This window comes from Spea bombifrons, chromosome 3, assembly GCF_027358695.1.
Source record: "Spea bombifrons isolate aSpeBom1 chromosome 3, aSpeBom1.2.pri, whole genome shotgun sequence".
In the NCBI taxonomy this organism is placed as follows: Eukaryota; Metazoa; Chordata; class Amphibia; order Anura; family Pelobatidae; genus Spea; species Spea bombifrons.
The window spans coordinates 119,666,555-119,691,145 of record NC_071089.1 but is presented as its reverse complement, the minus strand read 5'-3'; the positions used below and the strand labels follow the sequence as shown (position 1 = coordinate 119,691,145).

General features: G+C 40.2%; 6 non-coding genes across 6 annotated transcripts; all 6 read left to right on the top strand.

Annotated features, from left to right (window-relative positions):
* The first annotated feature begins 6,470 nt into the window (after positions 1 to 6,470).
* Positions 6,471 to 6,544, top strand: TRNAN-GUU (transfer RNA asparagine (anticodon GUU)). The gene has a single exon. It is a non-coding gene; the product is annotated as a tRNA-Asn (tRNA).
* Positions 6,545 to 9,126: 2,582 nt separating this feature from the next.
* TRNAN-GUU (transfer RNA asparagine (anticodon GUU)) lies at positions 9,127 to 9,200 on the top strand. Its single transcript has one exon. It is a non-coding gene; the product is annotated as a tRNA-Asn (tRNA).
* Positions 9,201 to 12,868: 3,668 nt separating this feature from the next.
* On the top strand, positions 12,869 to 12,942 carry TRNAN-GUU (transfer RNA asparagine (anticodon GUU)). Its single transcript has one exon. It is a non-coding gene; the product is annotated as a tRNA-Asn (tRNA).
* Positions 12,943 to 15,524: 2,582 nt separating this feature from the next.
* TRNAN-GUU (transfer RNA asparagine (anticodon GUU)) lies at positions 15,525 to 15,598 on the top strand. Its single transcript has one exon. It is a non-coding gene; the product is annotated as a tRNA-Asn (tRNA).
* A 3,668-nt stretch (positions 15,599 to 19,266) lies between these two features.
* Positions 19,267 to 19,340, top strand: TRNAN-GUU (transfer RNA asparagine (anticodon GUU)). Its single transcript has one exon. It is a non-coding gene; the product is annotated as a tRNA-Asn (tRNA).
* Positions 19,341 to 24,245: 4,905 nt separating this feature from the next.
* On the top strand, positions 24,246 to 24,319 carry TRNAN-GUU (transfer RNA asparagine (anticodon GUU)). Its single transcript has one exon. It is a non-coding gene; the product is annotated as a tRNA-Asn (tRNA).
* The last annotated feature ends 272 nt before the right edge of the window (positions 24,320 to 24,591 follow it).

Below are 24,591 nucleotides of genomic sequence, written 5' to 3'. Positions count from 1 at the left end.
AGTGGGATGTTTTCCTGAAAACTTTCATTCCTGTGTTTGCAACACAAATGAGCTAATGATTACATTGAAAGACAGAAATGCAAAATCCTTAGAGCTTTCCAACATTAAGCCAAATCTTCTTATTCCACTTGTGGAAAGTTATTTTCCAGACAAAATATCTGACTTTTTTTTCCAAATCTCTTCTTCAAGATTCGTAAAGACAATTTAGGAGTACAAGTTCTCACCATCATGAAATAATGTATAAACAGTTGAGATACAACTGTCAATTCTTCTGCTATGGTCACTAAGCCCTCTGGAATGCTGAAGGTTTAAAGTCATAATCCTCACTGCTTCTCTGAAGACAGTCACAAGTGCTTGTCTCTGTGGCGCAATCGGTTAGTGTGTTTGGCTGTTAACCGAAAGGTTGGTGGTTCAAGCCCACCCAGGGACGAGTGGGATGTTTTCCTGAAAACTTTCATTCCTGTGTTTGCAACACCAATGAGCTAATGATTACATTGAAAAACAGAAATGCAAAATCCTTAAAGCTTTCCAACATTAAGCCAAATCTTCTTATTCCACTTGTGGAAAGTTATTTTCATTATAAAAACAAAATTAGCAGATGATGGTTTCGATCCATCGACCTCTGGGTTATGGGCCCAGCACGCTTCCGCTGCGCCACTCTGCTTTTCTTATGGTGGTTTGTCCGAGGGGAGAATGCTGTTTTAATGTAATATCATCAATGACAGAAGTTATTAACCCTATGTAAAAATGACATCTAGCAGAGGATGGTTTCGATCCATCGACCTCTGGGTTATGGGCCCAGCACGCTTCCGCTGCGCCACTCTGCTTTTTGTAAAGCTGTTTGTCCGATTGGAGAATGCTGTTTTCATGCAATATCATCAATGACAGAAGTTATTAACCCTATGTAAAAATGACATCTAGCAGAGGATGGTTTCGATCCATCGACCTCTGGGTTATGGGCCCAGCACGCTTCCGCTGCACCACTCTGCTTTCTGTAAAGCTGTTTGTCCGAGGGGAGAATGCTGTTTTCATGCAATATCATCAATGACAAAAGTTATTAACCCTATGTAAAAATGACATCTAGCAGAGGATGGTTTCGATCTATCGACCTCTGGGTTATGGCCAAGCACGCTTCCGCTGCGCCACTCTGCTTTTCATGGTGCTTTCTTCACAAATGATAAAACACATTAATTCCTGACTTTTTTTTCTCCAAATCTCTTCTTCAAGCTTCGAAAGTGCCAACTTTTTGCCACTTTCTTCCCAAATGATAAAAAACCATGAATATCTGACTTTTTTTTCCAAATCTCTTCTTCAAGATTCGTAAAGACAATTTAGGAGTACAAGTTCTCACCATCATGAAATAATGTATAAACAGTTGAGATACAACTGTCAATTCTTCTGCTATGGTCACTAAGCCCTCTGGAATGCTGAAGGTTTAAAGTCATAATCCTCACTGCTTCTCTGAAAACAGTCACAAGTGGTTGTCTCTGTGGCGCAATCGGTTAGTGCGTTTGGCTGTTAACTGAAAGGTTGGTGGTTCAAGCCCACCCAGGGGCGAGTGGGATGTTTTCCTGAAAACTTTCATTCCTGTGTTTGCAACACCAATGAGCTAATGATTACATTGAAAAACAGAAATGCAAAATCCTTAAAGCTTTCCAACATTAAGCCAAATCTTCTTATTCCACTTGTGGAAAGTTATTTTCCAGACAAAGCATGCCAATCCTTCCATGAAAAAAACACATGAAAAACTTCTTGGCATAGTGCCAATTTTGGAATGCTTAGATTATTATTATTAATTTTTTGTTTTTTAACTTAGGCCACGTCTACAATACTACATGTTGTTAATAATTCGGGCAGCCGTTACCAAAATAGTGGCTGGCAAGGGGAGAATGCCGTTTTCATACAATATCATAAATGACACAAGTTGTTAACCCTACGTGCCAATTAATCTTATGCAACGCCAGTTGTGCTTAAACAGAAAAGTGACATTATAAAAACAAAATCAGCAGAGGATGGTTTCGATCCATCGACCTCTGGGTTATGGGCCCAGCACGCTTCCGCTGCGCCACTCTGCTTTTCATATAGTGGTTTGTCCGAGGGGAGAATGCTGTTTTAATGCAATATCATCAATGACAGAAGTTATTAACCCTATGTAAAAATGACATCTAGCAGAGGATGGTTTCGATCCATCGACCTCTGGGTTATGGGCCCAGCACGCTTCCGCTGCGCCACTCTGCTTTCTGTAAAGCTGTTTGTCCGAGGGGAGAATGCTGTTTTCATGCAATATCATCAATGACAGAAGTTATTAACCCTATGTAAAAATGACATCTAGCAGAAGATGGTTTCGATCCATCGACCTCTGGGTTATGGGCCCAGCACGCTTCCGCTGCACCACTCTGCTTTTGATGGTGCTTTCTTCACAAATGATAAAACACATTAATTCCTGACTTTTTTTTCTCCAAATCTCTTCTTCAAGCTTCGAAAGTGCCAACTTTTTGCCACTTTCTTCCCAAATGATAAAAAACCATGAATATCTGACTTTTTTTTCCAAATCTCTTCTTCAAGATTCGTAAAGACACTTTAGGAGTACAAGTTCTCACCATCATGAAATAATGTATAAACAGTTGAGATACAACTGTCAATTCTTCTGCTATGGTCACTAAGCCCTCTGGAATGCTGAAGGTTTAAATTCATAATCCTCACTGCTTCTCTGAAAACAGCCACAAGTGGTTGTCTCTGTGGCGCAATCGGTTAGCACGTTCGGCTGTTAACCGAAAGGTTGGTGGTTCAAGCCCACCCAGGGACGAGTGGGATGTTTTCCTGAAAACTTTCATTCCTGTGTTTGCAACACCAATGAGCTAATGATTACATTGAAAGACAGAAATGCAAAATCCTTAAAGCTTTCCAACATTAAGCTAAATCTTCTTATTCCACTTGTGGAAAGTTATTTTCCAGACAAAGCATGCCAATCCTTCCATGAAAAAACATGAAAAACTTCTTGGCATAGTACCTATTTTGGAATGCTTAGATTATTATTATTAATTTTTTGTTTTTTAACTTAGGCCACGTCTACAATACTACATGTTGTTAATAATTCGGGCAGCCGTTACCAAAATAGTGGCTGGCAAGGGGAGAATGCCGTTTTCATACAATATCATAAATGACACAAGTTGTTAACCCTACGTGCCAATTAATCTTATGCAACGCCAGTTGTGCTTAAACAGAAAAGTGACATTATAAAAACAAAATTAGCAGAGGATGGTTTCGATCCATCGACCTCTGGGTTATGGGCCCAGCACGCTTCCGCTGCGCCACTCTGCTTTTCTTATAGTGGTTTGTCCGAGGGGAGAATGCTGTTTTAATGCAATATCATCAATGACAGAAGTTATTAACCCTATGTAAAAATGACATCTAGCAGAGGATGGTTTCGATCCATCGACCTCTGGGTTATGGGCTCAGCACGCTTCCGCTGCGCCACTCTGCTTTCTGTAAAGCTGTTTGTCCGAGGGGAGAATGCTGTTTTCATGCAATATCATCAATGACAGAAGTTATTAACCCTATGTAAAAATGACATCTAGCAGAAGATGGTTTCGATCCATCGACCTCTGGGTAATGGGCCCAGCACGCTTCCGCTGCACCACTCTGCTTTTCATGGTGATTTCTTCACAAATGATAAAACACATTAATTCCTGACTTTTTTTTCTCCAAATCTCTTCTTCAAGCTTCGAAAGTGCCAACTTTTTGCCACTTTCTTCCCAAATGATAAAAAACCATGAATATCTGACTTTTTTTTCCAAATCTCTTCTTCAAGATTCGTAAAGACAATTTAGGAGTACAAGTTCTCACCATCATGAAATAATGTATAAACAGTTGAGATACAACTGTCAATTCTTCTGCTATGGTCACTAAGCCCTCTGGAATGCTGAAGGTTTAAATTCATAATCCTCACTGCTTCTCTGAAAACAGCCACAAGTGGTTGTCTCTGTGGCGCAATCGGTTAGCATGTTTGGTTGTTAACCGAAAGGTTGGTGGTTCAAGCCCACCCAGGGACGAGTGGGATGTTTTCCTGAAAACTTTCATTCCTGTGTTTGCAACACCAATGAGCTAATGATTGCATTGAAAGACAGAAATGCAAAATCCTTAAAGCTTTCCAACATTAAGCTAAATCTTCTTATTCCTCTTGTGGAAAGTTATTTTCCAGACAAAGCATGCCAATCCTTCCATGAAAAAACATGAAAAACTTCTTGGCATAGTGCCTATTTTGGAATGCTTAGATTATTATTATTAATTTTTTGTTTTTTAACTTAGGCCACGTCTACAATACTACATGTTGTTAATAATTCGGGCAGCCGTTACCAAAATAGTGGCTGGCAAGGGGAGAATGCCGTTTTCATACAATATCATAAATGACACAAGTTGTTAACCCTACGTGCCAATTAATCTTATGCAACGCCAGTTGTGCTTAAACAGAAAAGTGACATTATAAAAACAAAATTAGCAGAGAATGGTTTCGATCCATCGACCTCTGGGTTATGGGCCCAGCACGCTTCCGCTGCGCCACTCGGCTTTTCTTATAGTGGTTTGTCCGAGGGGAGAATGCTGTTTTAATGCAATATCATCAATGACAGAAGTTATTAACCCTATGTAAAAATGACATCTAGCAGAGGATGGTTTCGATCCATCGACCTCTGGGTTATGGGCCCAGCACGCTTCCGCTGCACCACTCTACTTTCTGTAAAGCTGTTTGTCCGAGGGGAGAATGCTGTTTTAATGCAATATCATCAATGACAGAAGTTATTAACCCTATGTAAAAACAACATCTAGCAGAGGATGGTTTCGATCCATCGACCTCTGGGTTATGGGCCCAGCACGCTTCCACTGCACCACTCTGCTTTTCATGGTGCTTTCTTCACAAATGATAAAACACATTAATTCCTGACTTTTTTTTCTCCAAATCTCTTCTTCAAGCTTCGAAAGTGCCAACTTTTTGCCACTTTCTTCCCAAATGATAAAAAACCATGAATATCTGACTTTTTTTTCCAAATCTCTTCTTCAAGATTCGTAAAGACAATTTAGGAGTACAAGTTCTCACCATCATGAAATAATGTATAAACAGTTGAGATACAACTGTCAATTCTTCTGCTATGGTCACTAAGCCCTCTGGAATGCTGAAGGTTTAAATTCATAATCCTCACTGCTTCTCTGAAAACAGCCACAAGTGGTTGTCTCTGTGGCGCAATCGGTTAGCACGTTCGGCTGTTAACCGAAAGGTTGGTGGTTCAAGCCCACCCAGGGACGAGTGGGCTGTTTTCCTGAAAACTTTCATTCCTGTGTTTGCAACACCAATGAGCTAATGATTACATTGAAAGACAGAAATGTATAATCCATAAAGCTTTCCAACATTAAGCTAAATCTTCTTATTCCACTTGTGGAAAGTTATTTTCCAGACAAAGCATGCCAATCCTTCCATGAAAAAACATGAAAAACTTCTTGGCATAGTGCCTATTTTGGAATGCTTAGATTATTATTATTAATTTTTTGTTTTTTAACTTAGGCCACGTCTACAATACTACATGTTGTTAATAATTCGGGCAGCCGTTACCAAAATAGTGGCTGGCAAGGGGAGAATGCCGTTTTCATACAATATCATAAATGACACAAGTTGTTAACCCTACGTGCCAATTAATCTTATGCAACGCCAGTTGTGCTTAAACAGAAAAGTGACATTATAAAAACAAAATTAGCAGAGGATGGTTTCGATCCATCGACCTCTGGGTTATGGGCCCAGCACGCTTCCGCTGCTCCACTCTGCTTTTCTTATAGTGGTTTGTCCGAGGGGAGAATGCTGTTTTAATGCAATATCATCAATGACAGAAGTTATTAACCCTATGTAAAAATGACATCTAGCAGAGGATGGTTTCGATCCATCGACCTCTGGGTTATGGGCCCAGCACGCTTCCGCTGCGCCACTCTGCTTTCTGTAAAGCTGTTTGTCCGAGGGGAGAATGCTGTTTTAATGCAATATCATCAATGACAGAAGTTATTAACCCTATGTAAAAACAACATCTAGCAGAGGATGGTTTCGATCCATCGACCTCTGGGTTATGGGCCCAGCACGCTTCCACTGCACCACTCTGCTTTTCATGGTGCTTTCTTCACAAATGATAAAACACATTAATTCCTGACTTTTTTTTCTCCAAATCTCTTCTTCAAGCTTCGAAAGTGCCAACTTTTTGCCACTTTCTTCCCAAATGATAAAAAACCATGAATATCTGACTTTTTTTTCCAAATCTCTTCTTCAAGATTCGTAAAGACAATTTAGGAGTACAAGTTCTCACCATCATGAAATAATGTATAAACAGTTGAGATACAACTGTCAATTCTTCTGCTATGGTCACTAAGCCCTCTGGAATGCTGAAGGTTTAAAGTCATAATCCTCACTGCTTCTCTGAAAACAGTCACAAGTGGTTGTCTCTGTGGCGCAATCGGTTAGCGCGTTCGGCTGTTAACCGAAAGGTTGGTGGTTCAAGCCCACCCAGGGACGAGTGGGATGTTTTCCTGAAAACTTTCATTCCTGTGTTTGCAACACAAATGAGTTAATGATTACATTGAAAGACAGAAATGCAAAATCCTTAAAGCTTTCCAACATTAAGCCAAATCTTCTTATTCCACTTGTGGAAAGTTATTTTCCAGACAAAGCATGCCAATCCTTCCATGAAAAAACACAGGAAAAACTTCTTGGCATAGTGCCAATTTTGGAATGCTTAGATTATTATTATTAATTTTTTGTTTTTTAACTTAGGCCACGTCTACAATACTACATGTTGTTAATAATTCGGGCAGCCGTTACCAAAATAGTGGCTGGCAAGGGGAGAATGCCGTTTTCATACAATATCATAAATGACACAAGTTGTTAACCCTACGTGCCAATTAATCTTATGCAACGCCAATTGTGCTTAAACAGAAAAGTGACATTATAAAAACAAAATTAGCAGAGGATGGTTTCGATCCATCGACCTCTGGGTTATGGGCCCAGCACGCTTCCGCTGCGCCACTCTGCTTTTCTTATAGTGGTTTGTCCGAGGGGAGAATGCTGTTTTAATGCAATATCATCAATGACAGAAGTTATTAACCCTATGTAAAAATGACATCTAGCAGAGGATGGTTTCGATCCATCGACCTCTGGGTTATGGGCCCAGCACGCTTCCGCTGCGCCACTCTGCTTTCTGTAAAGCTGTTTGTCCGAGGGGAGAATGCTGTTTTAATGCAATATCATCAATGACAGAAGTTATTAACCCTATGTAAAAACGACATCTAGCAGAGGATGGTTTCAATCCATCTACCTCTGGGTTATGGGCCCAGCACGCTTCCGCTGCGCCACTCTGCTTTCTGTAAAGCTGTTTGTCCGAGGGGAGAATGCTGTTTTAATGCAATATCATCAATGACAGAAGTTATTAACCCTATGTAAAAACAACATCTAGCAGAGGATGGTTTCGATCCATCGACCTCTGGGTTATGGGCCCAGCACGCTTCCACTGCACCACTCTGCTTTTCATGGTGCTTTCTTCACAAATGATAAAACACATTAATTCCTGACTTTTTTTCTCCAAATCTCTTCTTCAAGCTTCGAAAGTGCCAACTTTTTGCCACTTTCTTCCCAAATGATAAAAAACCATGAATATCTGACTTTTTTTTCCAAATCTCTTCTTCAAGATTCGTAAAGACAATTTAGGAGTACAAGTTCTCACCATCATGAAATAATGTATAAACAGTTGAGATACAACTGTCAATTCTTCTGCTATGGTCACTAAGCCCTCTGGAATGCTGAAGGTTTAAATTCATAATCCTCACTGCTTCTCTGAAAACAGCCACAAGTGGTTGTCTCTGTAGCGCAATCGGTTAGCACGTTTGGCTGTTAACCGAAAGGTTGGTGGTTCAAGCCCACCCAGGGATGAGTGGGATGTTTTCCTGAAAACTTTCATTCCTGTGTTTGCAACACCAATGAGCTAATGATTACATTGAAAGACAGAAATGCAAAATCCATAAAGCTTTCCAACATTAAGCTAAATCTTCTTATTCCACTTGTGGAAAGTTATTTTCCAGACAAAGCATGCCAATCCTTCCATGAAAAAACATGAAAAACTTCTTGGCATAGTGCCTATTTTGGAATGCTTAGATTATTATTATTAATTTTTTGTTTTTTAACTTAGGCCACGTCTACAATACTACATGTAGTTAATAATTCGGGCAGCCGTTACCAAAATAGTGGCTGGCAAGGGGAGAATGCCGTTTTCATACAATATCATAAATGACACAAGTTGTTAACCCTACGTGCCAATTAATCTTATGCAACGCCAGTTGTGCTTAAACAGAAAAGTGACATTATAAAAACAAAATTAGCAGAGGATGGTTTCGATCCATCGACCTCTGGGTTATGGGCCCAGCACGCTTCCGCTGCTCCACTCTGCCTTTCTTATAGTGGGTTGTCCGAGGGGAGAATGCTGTTTTAATGCAATATCATCAATGACAGAAGTTATTAACCCTATGTAAAAATGACATCTAGCAGAGGATGGTTTCGATCCATCGACCTCTGGGTTATGGGCCCAGCACGCTTCCGCTGCGCCACACTGCTTTCTGTAAAGCTGTTTGTCCGAGGGGAGAATGCTGTTTTAATGCAATATCATCAATGACAGAAGTTATTAACCCTATGTAAAAACAACATCTAGCAGAGGATGGTTTCGATCCATCGACCTCTGGGTTATGGGCCCAGCACGCTTCCACTGCACCACTCTGCTTTTCATGGTGCTTTCTTCACAAATGATAAAACACATTAATTCCTGACTTTTTTTTCTCCAAATCTCTTCTTCAAGCTTCGAAAGTGCCAACTTTTTGCCACTTTCTTCCCAAATGATAAAAAACCATGAATATCTGACTTTTTTTTCCAAATCTCTTCTTCAAGATTCGTAAAGACAATTTAGGAGTACAAGTTCTCACCATCATGAAATAATGTATAAACAGTTGAGATACAACTGTCAATTCTTCTGCTATGGTCACTAAGCCCTCTGGAATGCTGAAGGTTTAAAGTCATAATCCTCACTGCTTCTCTGAAAACAGTCACAAGTGGTTGTCTCTGTGGCGCAATCGGTTAGCGCGTTCGGCTGTTAACCGAAAGGTTGGTGGTTCAAGCCCACCCAGGGACGAGTGGGATGTTTTCCTGAAAACTTTCATTCCTGTGTTTGCAACACAAATGAGTTAATGATTACATTGAAAGACAGAAATGCAAAAGCCTTAAAGCTTTCCAACATTAAGCCAAATCTTCTTATTCCACTTGTGGAAAGTTATTTTCCAGACAAAGCATGCCAATCCTTCCATGAAAAAACACAGGAAAAACTTCTTGGCATAATGCCAATTTTGGAATGCTTAGATTATTATTATTAATTTTTTGTTTTTTAACTTAGGCCACGTCTACAATACTACATGTTGTTAATAATTCGGGCAGCCGTTACCAAAATAGTGGCTGGCAAGGGGAGAATGCCGTTTTCATACAATATCATAAATGACACAAGTTGTTAACCCTACGTGCCAATTAATCTTATGCAACGCCAGTTGTGCTTAAACAGAAAAGTGACATTATAAAAACAAAATTAGCAGAGGATGGTTTCGATCCATCGACCTCAGGGTTATGGGCCCAGCACGCTTCCGCTGCGCCACTCTGCTTTTCTTATAGTGGTTTGTCCGAGGGGAGAATGCTGTTTTAATGCAATATCATCAATGACAGAAGTTATTAACCCTATGTAAAAATGACATCTAGCAGAGGATGGTTTCGATCCATCGACCTCTGGGTTATGGGCCCAGCACGCTTTCGCTGCGCCACTCTGCTTTCTGTAAAGCTGTTTGTCCGAGGGGAGAATGCTGTTTTAATGCAATATCATCAATGACAGAAGTTATTAACCCTATGTAAAAACGACATCTAGCAGAGGATGGTTTCAATCCATCGACCTCTGGGTTATGGGCCCAGCACGCTTCCGCTGCGCCACTCTGCTTTTCATGGGGCTTTCTTCACAAATGATAAAACACATTAATTCCTGACTTTTTTTTCTCCAAATCTCTTCTTCAAGCTTCGAAAGTGCCAACTTTTTGCCACTTTCTTCCCAAATGATAAAAAACCATGAATATCTGACTTTTTTTTCCAAATCTCTTCTTCAAGATTCGTAAAGACAATTTAGGAGTACAAGTTCTCACCATCATGAAATAATGTATAAACAGTTGAGATACAACTGTCAATTCTTCTGCTATGGTCACTAAGCCCTCTGGAATGCTGAAGGTTTAAATTCATAATCCTCACTGCTTCTCTGAAAACAGCCACAAGTGGTTGTCTCTGTGGCGCAATCGGTTAGCACGTTCGGCTGTTAACCGAAAGGTTGGTGGTTCAAGCCCACCCAGGGACGAGTGGGATGTTTTCCTGAAAACTTTCATTCCTGTGTTTGCAACACCAATGAGCTAATGATTACATTGAAAGACAGAAATGCAAAATCCTTAAAGCTTTCCAACATTAAGCTAAATCTTCTTATTCCACTTGTGGAAAGTTATTTTCCAGACAAAGCATGCCAATCCTTCCATGAAAAAACACATGAAAAACTTCTTGGCATAGTGCCTATTTTGGAATGCTTAGATTATTATTATTAATTTTTTGTTTTTTAACTTAGGCCACGTCTACAATACTACATGTTGTTAATAATTCGGGCAGCCGTTACCAAAATAGTGGCTGGCAAGGGGAGAATGCCGTTTTCATACAATATCATAAATGACACAAGTTGTTAACCCTATGTGCCAATTAATCTTATGCAACGCCAGTTGTGCTTAAACAGAAAAGTGACATTATAAAAACAAAATTAGCAGAGGATGGTTTCGATCCATCGACCTCTGGGTTATGGGCCCAGCACGCTTCCGCTGCGCCACTCTGCTTTTCTTATAGTGGTTTGTCCGAGGGGAGAATGCTGTTTTAATGCAATATCATCAATGACAGAAGTTATTAACCCTATGTAAAAATGACATCTAGCAGAGGATGGTTTCGATCCATCGACCTCTGGGTTATGGGCCCAGCACGCTTCCGCTGCGCCACTCTGCTTTCTGTAAAGCTGTTTGTCCGAGGGGAGAATGCTGTTTTAATGCAATATCATCAATGACAGAAGTTATTAACCCTATGTAAAAACGACATCTAGCAGAGGATGGTTTCAATCCATCGACCTCTGGGTTATGGGCCCAGCACGCTTCCGCTGCGCCACTCTGCTTTTCATGGTGCTTTCTTCACAAATGATAAAACACATTAATTCCTGACTTTTTTTTCTCCAAATCTCTTCTTCAAGCTTCGAAAGTGCCAACTTTTTGCCACTTTCTTCCCAAATGATAAAAAACCATGAATATCTGACTTTTTTTTCCAAATCTCTTCTTCAAGATTCGTAAAGACAATTTAGGAGTACAAGTTCTCACCATCATGAAATAATGTATAAACAGTTGAGATACAACTGTCAATTCTTCTGCTATGGTCACTAAGCCCTCTGGAATGCTGAAGGTTTAAAGTCATAATCCTCACTGCTTCTCTGAAAACAGCCACAAGTGGTTGTCTCTGTGGCGCAATCGGTTAGCACGTTCGGCTGTTAACCGAAAGGTTGGTGGTTCAAGCCCACCCAGGGACGAGTGGGATGTTTCCCTGAAAACTTTCATTCCTGTGTTTGCAACACCAATGAGCTAATGATTACATTGAAAGACAGAAATGCAAAATCCATAAAGCTTTCCAACATTAAGCTAAATCTTCTTATTCCACTTGTGGAAAGTTATTTTCCAGACAAAGCATGCCAATCCTTCCATGAAAAAACATGAAAAACTTCTTGGCATAGTGCCTATTTTGGAATGCTTAGATTATTATTATTAATTTTTTGTTTTTTAACTTAGGCCACGTCTACAATACTACATGTTGTTAATAATTCGGGCAGCCGTTACCAAAATAGTGGCTGGCAAGGGGAGAATGCCGTTTTCATACAATATCATAAATGACACAAGTTGTTAACCCTACGTGCCAATTAATCTTATGCAACGCCAGTTGTGCTTAAACAGAAAAGTGACATTATAAAAACAAAATTAGCAGAGGATGGTTTCGATCCATCGACCTCTGGGTTATGGGCCCAGCACGCTTCCGCTGCGCCACTCTGCTTTTCTTATAGTGGTTTGTCCGAGGGGAGAATGCTGTTTTAATGCAATATCATCAATGACAGAAGTTATTAACCCTATGTAAAAATGACATCTAGCAGAGGATGGTTTCGATCCATCGACCTCTGGGTTATGGGCCAAGCACGCTTCCGCTGCGCCACTCTGCTTTCTGTAAAGCTGTTTGTCCGAGGGGAGAATGCTGTTTTAATGCAATATCATCAATGACAGAAGTTATTAACCCTATGTAAAAACAACATCTAGAAGAGGATGGTTTCGATCCATCGACCTCTGGGTTATGGGCCCAGCACGCTCCCACTGCACCACTCTGCTTTTCATGGTGCTTTCTTCACAAATGATAAAACACATTAATTCCTGACTTTTTTTTCTCCAAATCTCTTCTTCAAGCTTCGAAAGTGCCAACTTTTTGCCACTTTCTTCCCAAATGATAAAAAACCATGAATATCTGACTTTTTTTTCCAAATCTCTTCTTCAAGATTCGTAAAGACAATTTAGGAGTACAAGTTCTCACCATCATGAAATAATGTATAAACAGTTGAGATACAACTGTCAATTCTTCTGCTATGGTCACTAAGCCCTCTGGAATGCTGAAGGTTTAAAGTCATAATCCTCACTGCTTCTCTGAAAACAGTCACAAGTGGTTGTCTCTGTGGCGCAATTGGTTAGCGCGTTCGGCTGTTAACCGAAAGGTTGGTGGTTCAAGCCCACCCAGGGACGAGTGGGATGTTTTCCTGAAAACTTTCATTCCTGTGTTTGCAACACAAATGAGTTACTGATTACATTGAAAGACAGAAATGCAAAATCCATAAAGCTTTCCAACATTAAGCCAAATCTTCTTATTCCACTTGTGGAAAGTTATTTTCCAGACAAAGCATGCCAATCCTTCCATGAAAAAACACAGGAAAAACTTCTTGGCATAATGCCAATTTTGGAATGCTTAGATTATTATTATTAATTTTTTGTTTTTTAACTTAGGCCACGTCTACAATACTACATGTTGTTAATAATTCGGGCAGCCGTTACCAAAATAGTGGCTGGCAAGGGGAGAATGCCGTTTTCATACAATATCATAAATGACACAAGTTGTTAACCCTACGTGCCAATTAATCTTATGCAACGCCAATTGTGCTTAAACAGAAAAGTGACATTATAAAAACAAAATTAGCAGAGGATGGTTTCGATCCATCGACCTCTGGGTTATGGGCCCAGCACGCTTCCGCTGCGCCACTCTGCTTTTCTTATAGTGGTTTGTCCGAGGGGAGAATGCTGTTTTAATGCAATATCATCAATGACAGAAGTTATTAACCCTATGTAAAAATGACATCTAGCAGAGGATGGTTTCGATCCATCGACCTCTGGGTTATGGGCCCAGCACGCTTCCGCTGCGCCACTCTGCTTTCTGTAAAGCTGTTTGTCCGAGGGGAGAATGCTGTTTTAATGCAATATCATCAATGACAGAAGTTATTAACCCTATGTAAAAACGACATCTAGCAGAGGATGGTTTCAATCCATCTACCTCTGGGTTATGGGCCCAGCACGCTTCCGCTGCGCCACTCTGCTTTCTGTAAAGCTGTTTGTCCGAGGGGAGAATGCTGTTTTAATGCAATATCATCAATGACAGAAGTTATTAACCCTATGTAAAAACAACATCTAGCAGAGGATGGTTTCGATCCATCGACCTCTGGGTTATGGGCCCAGCACGCTTCCACTGCACCACTCTGCTTTTCATGGTGCTTTCTTCACAAATGATAAAACACATTAATTCCTGACTTTTTTTCTCCAAATCTCTTCTTCAAGCTTCGAAAGTGCCAACTTTTTGCCACTTTCTTCCCAAATGATAAAAAACCATGAATATCTGACTTTTTTTTCCAAATCTCTTCTTCAAGATTCGTAAAGACAATTTAGGAGTACAAGTTCTCACCATCATGAAATAATGTATAAACAGTTGAGATACAACTGTCAATTCTTCTGCTATGGTCACTAAGCCCTCTGGAATGCTGAAGGTTTAAATTCATAATCCTCACTGCTTCTCTGAAAACAGCCACAAGTGGTTGTCTCTGTAGCGCAATCGGTTAGCACGTTTGGCTGTTAACCGAAAGGTTGGTGGTTCAAGCCCACCCAGGGATGAGTGGGATGTTTTCCTGAAAACTTTCATTCCTGTGTTTGCAACACCAATGAGCTAATGATTACATTGAAAGACAGAAATGCAAAATCCATAAAGCTTTCCAACATTAAGCTAAATCTTCTTATTCCACTTGTGGAAAGTTATTTTCCAGACAAAGCATGCCAATCCTTCCATGAAAAAACATGAAAAACTTCTTGGCATAGTGCCTATTTTGGAATGCTTAGATTATTATTATTAATTTTTTGTTTTTTAACTTAGGCCACGTCTACAATACTACATGTAGTTAATAATTCGGGCAGCCGTTACCAAAATAGTGGCTGGCAAGGGGAGAATGCCGTTTTCATACAATATCATAAATGACACAAGTTGTTAACCCTACGTGCCAATTAATCTTATGCAACGCCAGTTGTGCTTAAACAGAAAAGTGACATTATAAAAACAAAATTAGCAGAGGATGGTTTCGATCCATCGACCTCTGGGTTATGGGCCCAGCACGCTTCCGCTGCTCCACTCTGCCTTTCTTATAGTGGGTTGTCCGAGGGGAGAATGCTGTTTTAATGCAATATCATCAATGACAGAAGTTATTAACCCTATGTAAAAATGACATCTAGCAGAGGATGGTTTCGATCCATCGACCTCTGGGTTATGGGCCCAGCACGCTTCCGCTGCGCCACACTGCTTTCTGTAAAGCTGTTTGTCCGAGGGGAGAATGCTGTTTTAATGCAATATCATCAATGACAGAAGTTATTAACCCTATGTAAAAACAACATCTAGCAGAGGATGGTTTCGATCCATCGACCTCTGGGTTATGGGCCCAGCACGCTTCCACTGCACCACTCTGCTTTTCATGGTGCTTTCTTCACAAATGATAAAACACATTAATTCCTGACTTTTTTTTCTCCAAATCTCTTCTTCAAGCTTCGAAAGTGCCAACTTTTTGCCACTTTCTTCCCAAATGATAAAAAACCATGAATATCTGACTTTTTTTTCCAAATCTCTTCTTCAAGATTCGTAAAGACAATTTAGGAGTACAAGTTCTCACCATCATGAAATAATGTATAAACAGTTGAGATACAACTGTCAATTCTTCTGCTATGGTCACTAAGCCCTCTGGAATGCTGAAGGTTTAAAGTCATAATCCTCACTGCTTCTCTGAAAACAGTCACAAGTGGTTGTCTCTGTGGCGCAATCGGTTAGCGCGTTCGGCTGTTAACCGAAAGGTTGGTGGTTCAAGCCCACCCAGGGACGAGTGGGATGTTTTCCTGAAAACTTTCATTCCTGTGTTTGCAACACAAATGAGTTAATGATTACATTGAAAGACAGAAATGCAAAAGCCTTAAAGCTTTCCAACATTAAGCCAAATCTTCTTATTCCACTTGTGGAAAGTTATTTTCCAGACAAAGCATGCCAATCCTTCCATGAAAAAACACAGGAAAAACTTCTTGGCATAATGCCAATTTTGGAATGCTTAGATTATTATTATTAATTTTTTGTTTTTTAACTTAGGCCACGTCTACAATACTACATGTTGTTAATAATTCGGGCAGCCGTTACCAAAATAGTGGCTGGCAAGGGGAGAATGCCGTTTTCATACAATATCATAAATGACACAAGTTGTTAACCCTACGTGCCAATTAATCTTATGCAACGCCAGTTGTGCTTAAACAGAAAAGTGACATTATAAAAACAAAATTAGCAGAGGATGGTTTCGATCCATCGACCTCAGGGTTATGGGCCCAGCACGCTTCCGCTGCGCCACTCTGCTTTTCTTATAGTGGTTTGTCCGAGGGGAGAATGCTGTTTTAATGCAATATCATCAATGACAGAAGTTATTAACCCTATGTAAAAATGACATCTAGCAGAGGATGGTTTCGATCCATCGACCTCTGGGTTATGGGCCCAGCACGCTTTCGCTGCGCCACTCTGCTTTCTGTAAAGCTGTTTGTCCGAGGGGAGAATGCTGTTTTAATGCAATATCATCAATGACAGAAGTTATTAACCCTATGTAAAAACGACATCTAGCAGAGGATGGTTTCAATCCATCGACCTCTGGGTTATGGGCCCAGCACGCTTCCGCTGCGCCACTCTGCTTTTCATGGGGCTTTCTTCACAAATGATAAAACACATTAATTCCTGACTTTTTTTTCTCCAAATCTCTTCTTCAAGCTTCGAAAGTGCCAACTTTTTGCCACTTTCTTCCCAAATGATAAAAAACCATGAATATCTGACTTTTTTTTCCAAATCTCTTCTTCAAGATTCGTAAAGACAATTTAGGAGTACAAGTTCTCACCATCATGAAATAATGTATAAACAGTTGAGATACAACTGTCAATTCTTCTGCTATGGTCACTAAGCCCTCTGGAATGCTGAAGGTTTAAATTCATAATCCTCACTGCTTCTCTGAAAACAGCCACAAGTGGTTGTCTCTGTGGCGCAATCGGTTAGCACGTTCGGCTGTTAACCGAAAGGTTGGTGGTTCAAGCCCACCCAGGGACGAGTGGGATGTTTTCCTGAAAACTTTCATTCCTGTGTTTGCAACACCAATGAGCTAATGATTACATTGAAAGACAGAAATGCAAAATCCTTAAAGCTTTCCAACATTAAGCTAAATCTTCTTATTCCACTTGTGGAAAGTTATTTTCCAGACAAAGCATGCCAATCCTTCCATGAAAAAACACATGAAAAACTTCTTGGCATAGTGCCTATTTTGGAATGCTTAGATTATTATTATTAATTTTTTGTTTTTTAACTTAGGCCACGTCTACAATACTACATGTTGTTAATAATTCGGGCAGCCGTTACCAAAATAGTGGCTGGCAAGGGGAGAATGCCGTTTTCATACAATATCATAAATGACACAAGTTGTTAACCCTATGTGCCAATTAATCTTATGCAACGCCAGTTGTGCTTAAACAGAAAAGTGACATTATAAAAACAAAATTAGCAGAGGATGGTTTCGATCCATCGACCTCTGGGTTATGGGCCCAGCACGCTTCCGCTGCGCCACTCTGCTTTTCTTATAGTGGTTTGTCCGAGGGGAGAATGCTGTTTTAATGCAATATCATCAATGACAGAAGTTATTAACCCTATGTAAAAATGACATCTAGCAGAGGATGGTTTCGATCCATCGACCTCTGGGTTATGGGCCCAGCACGCTTCCGCTGCGCCACTCTGCTTTCTGTAAAGCTGTTTGTCCGAGGGGAGAATGCTGTTTTAATGCAATATCATCAATGACAGAAGTTATTAACCCTATGTAAAAACGACATCTAGCAGAGGATGGTTTCAATCCATCGACCTCTGGGTTATGGGCCCAGCACGCTTCCGCTGCGCCACTCTGCTTTTCATGGTGCTTTCTTCACAAATGATAAAACACATTAATTCCTGACTTTTTTTTCTCCAAATCTCTTCTTCAAGCTTCGAAAGTGCCAACTTTTTGCCACTTTCTTCCCAAATGATAAAAAACCATGAATATCTGACTTTTTTTTCCAAATCTCTTCTTCAAGATTCGTAAAGACAATTTAGGAGTACAAGTTCTCACCATCATGAAATAATGTATAAACAGTTGAGATACAACTGTCAATTCTTCTGCTATGGTCACTAAGCCCTCTGGAATGCTGAAGGTTTAAAGTCATAATCCTCACTGCTTCTCTGAAAACAGCCACAAGTGGTTGTCTCTGTGGCGCAATCGGTTAGCACGTTCGGCTGTTAACCGAAAGGTTGGTGGTTCAAGCCCACCCAGGGACGAGTGGGATGTTTCCCTGAAAACTTTCATTCCTGTGTTTGCAACACCAATGAGCTAATGATTACATTGAAAGACAGAAATGCAAAATCCATAAAGCTTTCCAACATTAAGCTAAATCTTCTTATTCCACTTGTGGAAAGTTATTTTCCAGACAAAGCATGCCAATCCTTCCATGAAAAAACATGAAAAACTTCTTGGCATAGTGCCTATTTTGGAATGCTTAGATTATTATTATTAATTTTTTGTTTTTTAACTTAGGCCACGTCTACAATACTACATGTTGTTAATAATTCGGGCAGCCGTTACCAAAATAGTGGCTGGCAAGGGGAGAATGCCGTTTTCATACAATATCATAAATGACACAAGTTGTTAACCCTACGTGCCAATTAATCTTATGCAACGCCAGTTGTGCTTAAACAGAAAAGTGACATTATAAAAACAAAATTAGCAGAGGATGGTTTCGATCCATCGACCTCTGGGTTATGGGCCCAGCACGCTTCCGCTGCGCCACTCTGCTTTTCTTATAGTGGTTTGTCCGAGGGGAGAATGCTGTTTTAATGCAATATCATCAATGACAGAAGTTATTAACCCTATGTAAAAATGACATCTAGCAGAGGATGGTTTCGATCCATCGACCTCTGGGTTATGGGCCAAGCACGCTTCCGCTGCGCCACTCTGCTTTCTGTAAAGCTGTTTGTCCGAGGGGAGAATGCTGTTTTAATGCAATATCATCAATGACAGAAGTTATTAACCCTATGTAAAAACAACATCTAGAAGAGGATGGTTTCGATCCATCGACCTCTGGGTTATGGGCCCAGCACGCTCCCACTGCACCACTCTGCTTTTCATGGTGCTTTCTTCACAAATGATAAAACACATTAATTCCTGACTTTTTTTTCTCCAAATCTCTTCTTCAAGCTTCGAAAGTGCCAACTTTTTGCCACTTTCTTCCCAAATGATAAAAAACCATGAATATCTGACTTTTTTTTCCAAATCTCTTCTTCAAGATTCGTAAAGACAATTTAGGAGTACAAGTTCTCACCATCATGAAATAATGTATAAACAGTTGAGATACAACTGTCAATTCTTCTGCTATGGTCACTAAGCCCTCTGGAATGCTGAAGGTTTAAAGTCATAATCCTCACTGCTTCTCTGAAAACAGTCACAAGTGGTTGTCTCTGTGGCGCAATTGGTTAGCGCGTTCGGCTGTTAACCGAAAGGTTGGTGGTTCAAGCCCACCCAGGGACGAGTGGGATGTTTTCCTGAAAACTTTCATTCCTGTGTTTGCAACACAAATGAGTTACTGATTACATTGAAAGACAGAAATGCAAAATCCATAAAGCTTTCCAACATTAAGCCAAATCTTCTTATTCCACTTGTGGAAAGTTATTTTCCAGACAAAGCATGCCAATCCTTCCATGAAAAAACACAGGAAAAACTTCTTGGCATAATGCCAATTTTGGAATGCTTAGATTATTATTATTAATTTTTTGTTTTTTAACTTAGGCCACGTCTACAATACTACATGTTGTTAATAATTCGGGCAGCCGTTACCAAAATAGTGGCTGGCAAGGGGAGAATGCCGTTTTCATACAATATCATAAATGACACAAGTTGTTAACCCTACGTGCCAATTAATCTTATGCAACGCCAGTTGTGCTTAAACAGAAAAGTGACATTATAAAAACAAAATTAGCAGAGGATGGTTTCGATCCATCGACCTCTGGGTTATGGGCCCAGCACACTTCCGCTGCGCCACTCTGCTTTTCTTATAGTGGTTTGTCCGAGGGGAGAATGCTGTTTTAATGCAATATCATCAATGACAGAAGTTATTAACCCTATGTAAAAATGACATCTAGCAGAGGATGGTTTCGATCCATCGACCTCTGGGTTATGGGCCCAGCACGCTTTCGCTGCGCCACTCTGCTTTCTGTAAAGCTGTTTGTCCGAGGGGAGAATGCTGTTTTAATGCAATATCATCAATGACAGAAGTTATTAACCCTATGTAAAAACGACATCTAGCAGAGGATGGTTTCAATCCATCGACCTCTGGGTTATGGGCCCAGCACGCTTCCGCTGCGCCACTCTGCTTTTCATGGTGCTTTCTTCACAAATGATAAAACACATTAATTCCTGACTTTTTTTTCTCCAAATCTCTTCTTCAAGCTTCGAAAGTGCCAACTTTTTGCCACTTTCTTCCCAAATGATAAAAAACCATGAATATCTGACTTTTTTTTCCAAATCTCTTCTTCAAGATTCGTAAAGACAATTTAGGAGTACAAGTTCTCACCATCATGAAATAATGTATAAACAGTTGAGATACAACTGTCAATTCTTCTGCTATGGTCACTAAGCCCTCTGGAATGCTGAAGGTTTAAATTCATAATCCTCACTGCTTCTCTGAAAACAGCCACAAGTGGTTGTCTCTGTGGCGCAATCGGTTAGCACGTTCGGCTGTTAACCGAAAGGTTGGTGGTTCAAGCCCACCCAGGGACGAGTGGGATGTTTTCCTGAAAACTTTCATTCCTGTGTTTGCAACACCAATGAGCTAATGATTACATTGAAAGACAGAAATGCAAAATCCTTAAAGCTTTCCAACATTAAGCTAAATCTTCTTATTCCACTTGTGGAAAGTTATTTTCCAGACAAAGCATGCCAATCCTTCCATGAAAAAACACATGAAAAACTTCTTGGCATAGTGCCTATTTTGGAATGCTTAGATTATTATTATTAATTTTTTGTTTTTTAACTTAGGCCACGTCTACAATACTACATGTTGTTAATAATTCGGGCAGCCGTTACCAAAATAGTGGCTGGCAAGGGGAGAATGCCGTTTTCATACAATATCATAAATGACACAAGTTGTTAACCCTATGTGCCAATTAATCTTATGCAACGCCAGTTGTGCTTAAACAGAAAAGTGACATTATAAAAACAAAATTAGCAGAGGATGGTTTCGATCCATCGACCTCTGGGTTATGGGCCCAGCACGCTTCCGCTGCGCCACTCTGCTTTTCTTATAGTGGTTTTCCACTCTGCTTTTCTTATATCTTCTTTTCTTATAGAAGTTATTAACCCTATGTAAAAATGACATCTAGCAGAGGATGGTTTCGATCCATCGACCTCTGGGTTATGGGCCCAGCACGCTTCCGCTGCGCCACTCTGCTTTCTGTAAAGCTGTTTGTCCGAGGGGAGAATGCTGTTTTAATGCAATATCATCAATGACAGAAGTTATTAACCCTATGTAAAAACGACATCTAGCAGAGGATGGTTTCAATCCATCGACCTCTGGGTTATGGGCCCAGCACGCTTCCGCTGCGCCACTCTGCTTTTCATGGTGCTTTCTTCACAAATGATAAAACACATTAATTCCTGACTTTTTTTTCTCCAAATCTCTTCTTCAAGCTTCGAAAGGGCCAACTTTTTGCCACTTTCTTCCCAAATGATAAAAAACCATGAATATCTGACTTTTTTTTCCAAATCTCTTCTTCAAGATTCGTAAAGACAATTTAGGAGTACAAGTTCTCACCATCATGAAATAATGTATAAACAGTTGAGATACAACTGTCAATTCTTCTGCTATGGTCACTAAGCCCTCTGGAATGCTGAAGGTTTAAATTCATAATCCTCACTGCTTCTCTGAAAACAGCCACAAGTGGTTGTCTCTGTGGCGCAATCGGTTAGCACGTTCGGCTGTTAACCGAAAGGTTGGTGGTTCAAGCCCACCCAGGGACGAGTGGGATGTTTTCCTGAAAACTTTCATTCCTGTGTTTGCAACACCAATGAGCTAATGATTACATTGAAAGACAGAAATGCAAAATCCATAAAGCTTTCCAACATTAAGCTAAATCTTCTTATTCCACTTGTGGAAAGTTATTTTCCAGACAAAGCATGCCAATCCTTCCATGAAAAAACATGAAAAACTTCTTGGCATAGTGCCTATTTTGGAATGCTTAGATTATTATTATTAATTTTTTGTTTTTTAACTTAGGCCACGTCTACAATACTACATGTTGTTAATAATTCGGGCAGCCGTTACCAAAATAGTGGCTGGCAAGGGGAGAATGCTGTTTTCATACAATATCATAAATGACACAAGTTGTTAACCCTACGTGCCAATTAATCTTATGCAACGCCAGTTGTGCTTAAACAGAAAAGTGACATTATAAAAACAAAATTAGCAGAGGATGGTTTCGATCCATCGACCTCTGGGTTATGGGCCCAGCACGCTTCCGCTGCTCCACTCTGCTTTTCTTATAGTGGTTTGTCCGAGGGGAGAATGCTGTTTTAATGCAATATCATCAATGACAGAAGTTATTAACCCTATGTAAAAATGACATCTAGCAGAGGATGGTTTCGATCCATCGACCTCTGGGTTATGGGCCCAGCACGCTTCCGCTGCGCCACTCTGCTTTCTGTAAAGCTGTTTGTCCGAGGGGAGAATGCTGTTTTAATGCAATATCATCAATGACAGAAGTTATTAACCCTATGTAAAAACAACATCTAGCAGAGGATGGTTTCGATCCATCGACCTCTGGGTTATGGGCCCAGCACGCTTCCACTGCACCACTCTGCTTTTCATGGTGCTTTCTTCACAAATGATAAAACACATTAATTCCTGACTTTTTTTTCTCCAAATCTCTTCTTCAAGCTTCGAAAGTGCCAACTTTTTGCCACTTTCTTCCCAAATGATAAAAAACCATGAATATCTGACTTTTTTTTCCAAATCTCTTCTTCAAGATTCGTAAAGACAATTTAGGAGTACAAGTTCTCACCATCATGAAATAATGTATAAACAGTTGAGATACAACTGTCAATTCTTCTGCTATGGTCACTAAGCCCTCTGGAATGCTGAAGGTTTAAATTCATAATCCTCACTGCTTCTCTGAAAACAGCCACAAGTGGTTGTCTCTGTGGCGCAATCGGTTAGCACGTTCGGCTGTTAACCGAAAGGTTGGTGGTTCAAGCCCACCCAGGGACGAGTGGGATGTTTTCCTGAAAACTTTCATTCCTGTGTTTGCAACACCAATGAGCTAATGATTACATTGAAAGACAGAAATGCAAAATCCATAAAGCTTTCCAACATTAAGCTAAATCTTCTTATTCCACTTGTGGAAAGTTATTTTCCAGACAAAGCATGCCAATCCTTCCATGAAAAAACATGAAAAACTTCTTGGCATAGTGCCTATTTTGGAATGCTTAGATTATTATTATTAATTTTTTGTTTTTTAACTTAGGCCACGTCTACAATACTACATGTTGTTAATAATTCGGGCAGCCGTTACCAAAATAGTGGCTGGCAAGGGGAGAATGCCGTTTTCATACAATATCATAAATGACACAAGTTGTTAACCCTACGTGCCAATTAATCTTATGCAACGCCAGTTGTGCTTAAACAGAAAAGTGACATTATAAAAACAAAATTAGCAGAGGATGGTTTCGATCCATCGACCTCTGGGTTATGGGCCCAGCACGCTTCCGCTGCTCCACTCTGCTTTTCTTATAGTGGTTTGTCCGAGGGGAGAATGCTGTTTTAATGCAATATCATCAATGGCAGAAGTTATTAACCCTATGTAAAAATGACATCTAGCAGAGGATGGTTTCGATCCATCGACCTCTGGGTTATGGGCCCAGCACGCTTCCGCTGCGCCACTCTGCTTTCTGTAAAGCTGTTTGTCCGAGGGGAGAATGCTGTTTTAATGCAATATCATCAATGACAGAAGTTATTAACCCTATGTAAAAACAACATCTAGCAGAGGATGGTTTCGATCCATCGACCTCTGGGTTATGGGCCCAGCACGCTTCCACTGCACCACTCTGCTTTTCATGGTGCTTTCTTCACAAATGATAAAACACATTAATTCCTGACTTTTTTTTCTCCAAATCTCTTCTTCAAGCTTCGAAAGTGCCAACTTTTTGCCACTTTCTTCCCAAATGATAAAAAACCATGAATATCTGACTTTTTTTTCCAAATCTCTTCTTCAAGATTCGTAAAGACAATTTAGGAGTACAAGTTCTCACCATCATGAAATAATGTATAAACAGTTGAGATACAACTGTCAATTCTTCTGCTATGGTCACTAAGCCCTCTGGAATGCTGAAGGTTTAAAGTCATAATCCTCACTGCTTCTCTGAAAACAGTCACAAGTGGTTGTCTCTGTGGCGCAATCGGTTAGCGCGTTCGGCTGTTAACCGAAAGGTTGGTGGTTCAAGCCCACCCAGGGACGAGTGGGATGTTTTCCTGAAAACTTTCATTCCTGTGTTTGCAACACAAATGAGTTAATGATCACATTGAAAGACAGAAATGCAAAATCCTTAAAGCTTTCCAACATTAAGCCAAATCTTCTTATTCCACTTGTGGAAAGTTATTTTCCAGACAAAGCATGCCAATCCTTCCATGAAAAAACACAGGAAAAACTTCTTGGCATAATGCCAATTTTGGAATGCTTAGATTATTATTATTAATTTTTTGTTTTTTAACTTAGGCCACGTCTACAAT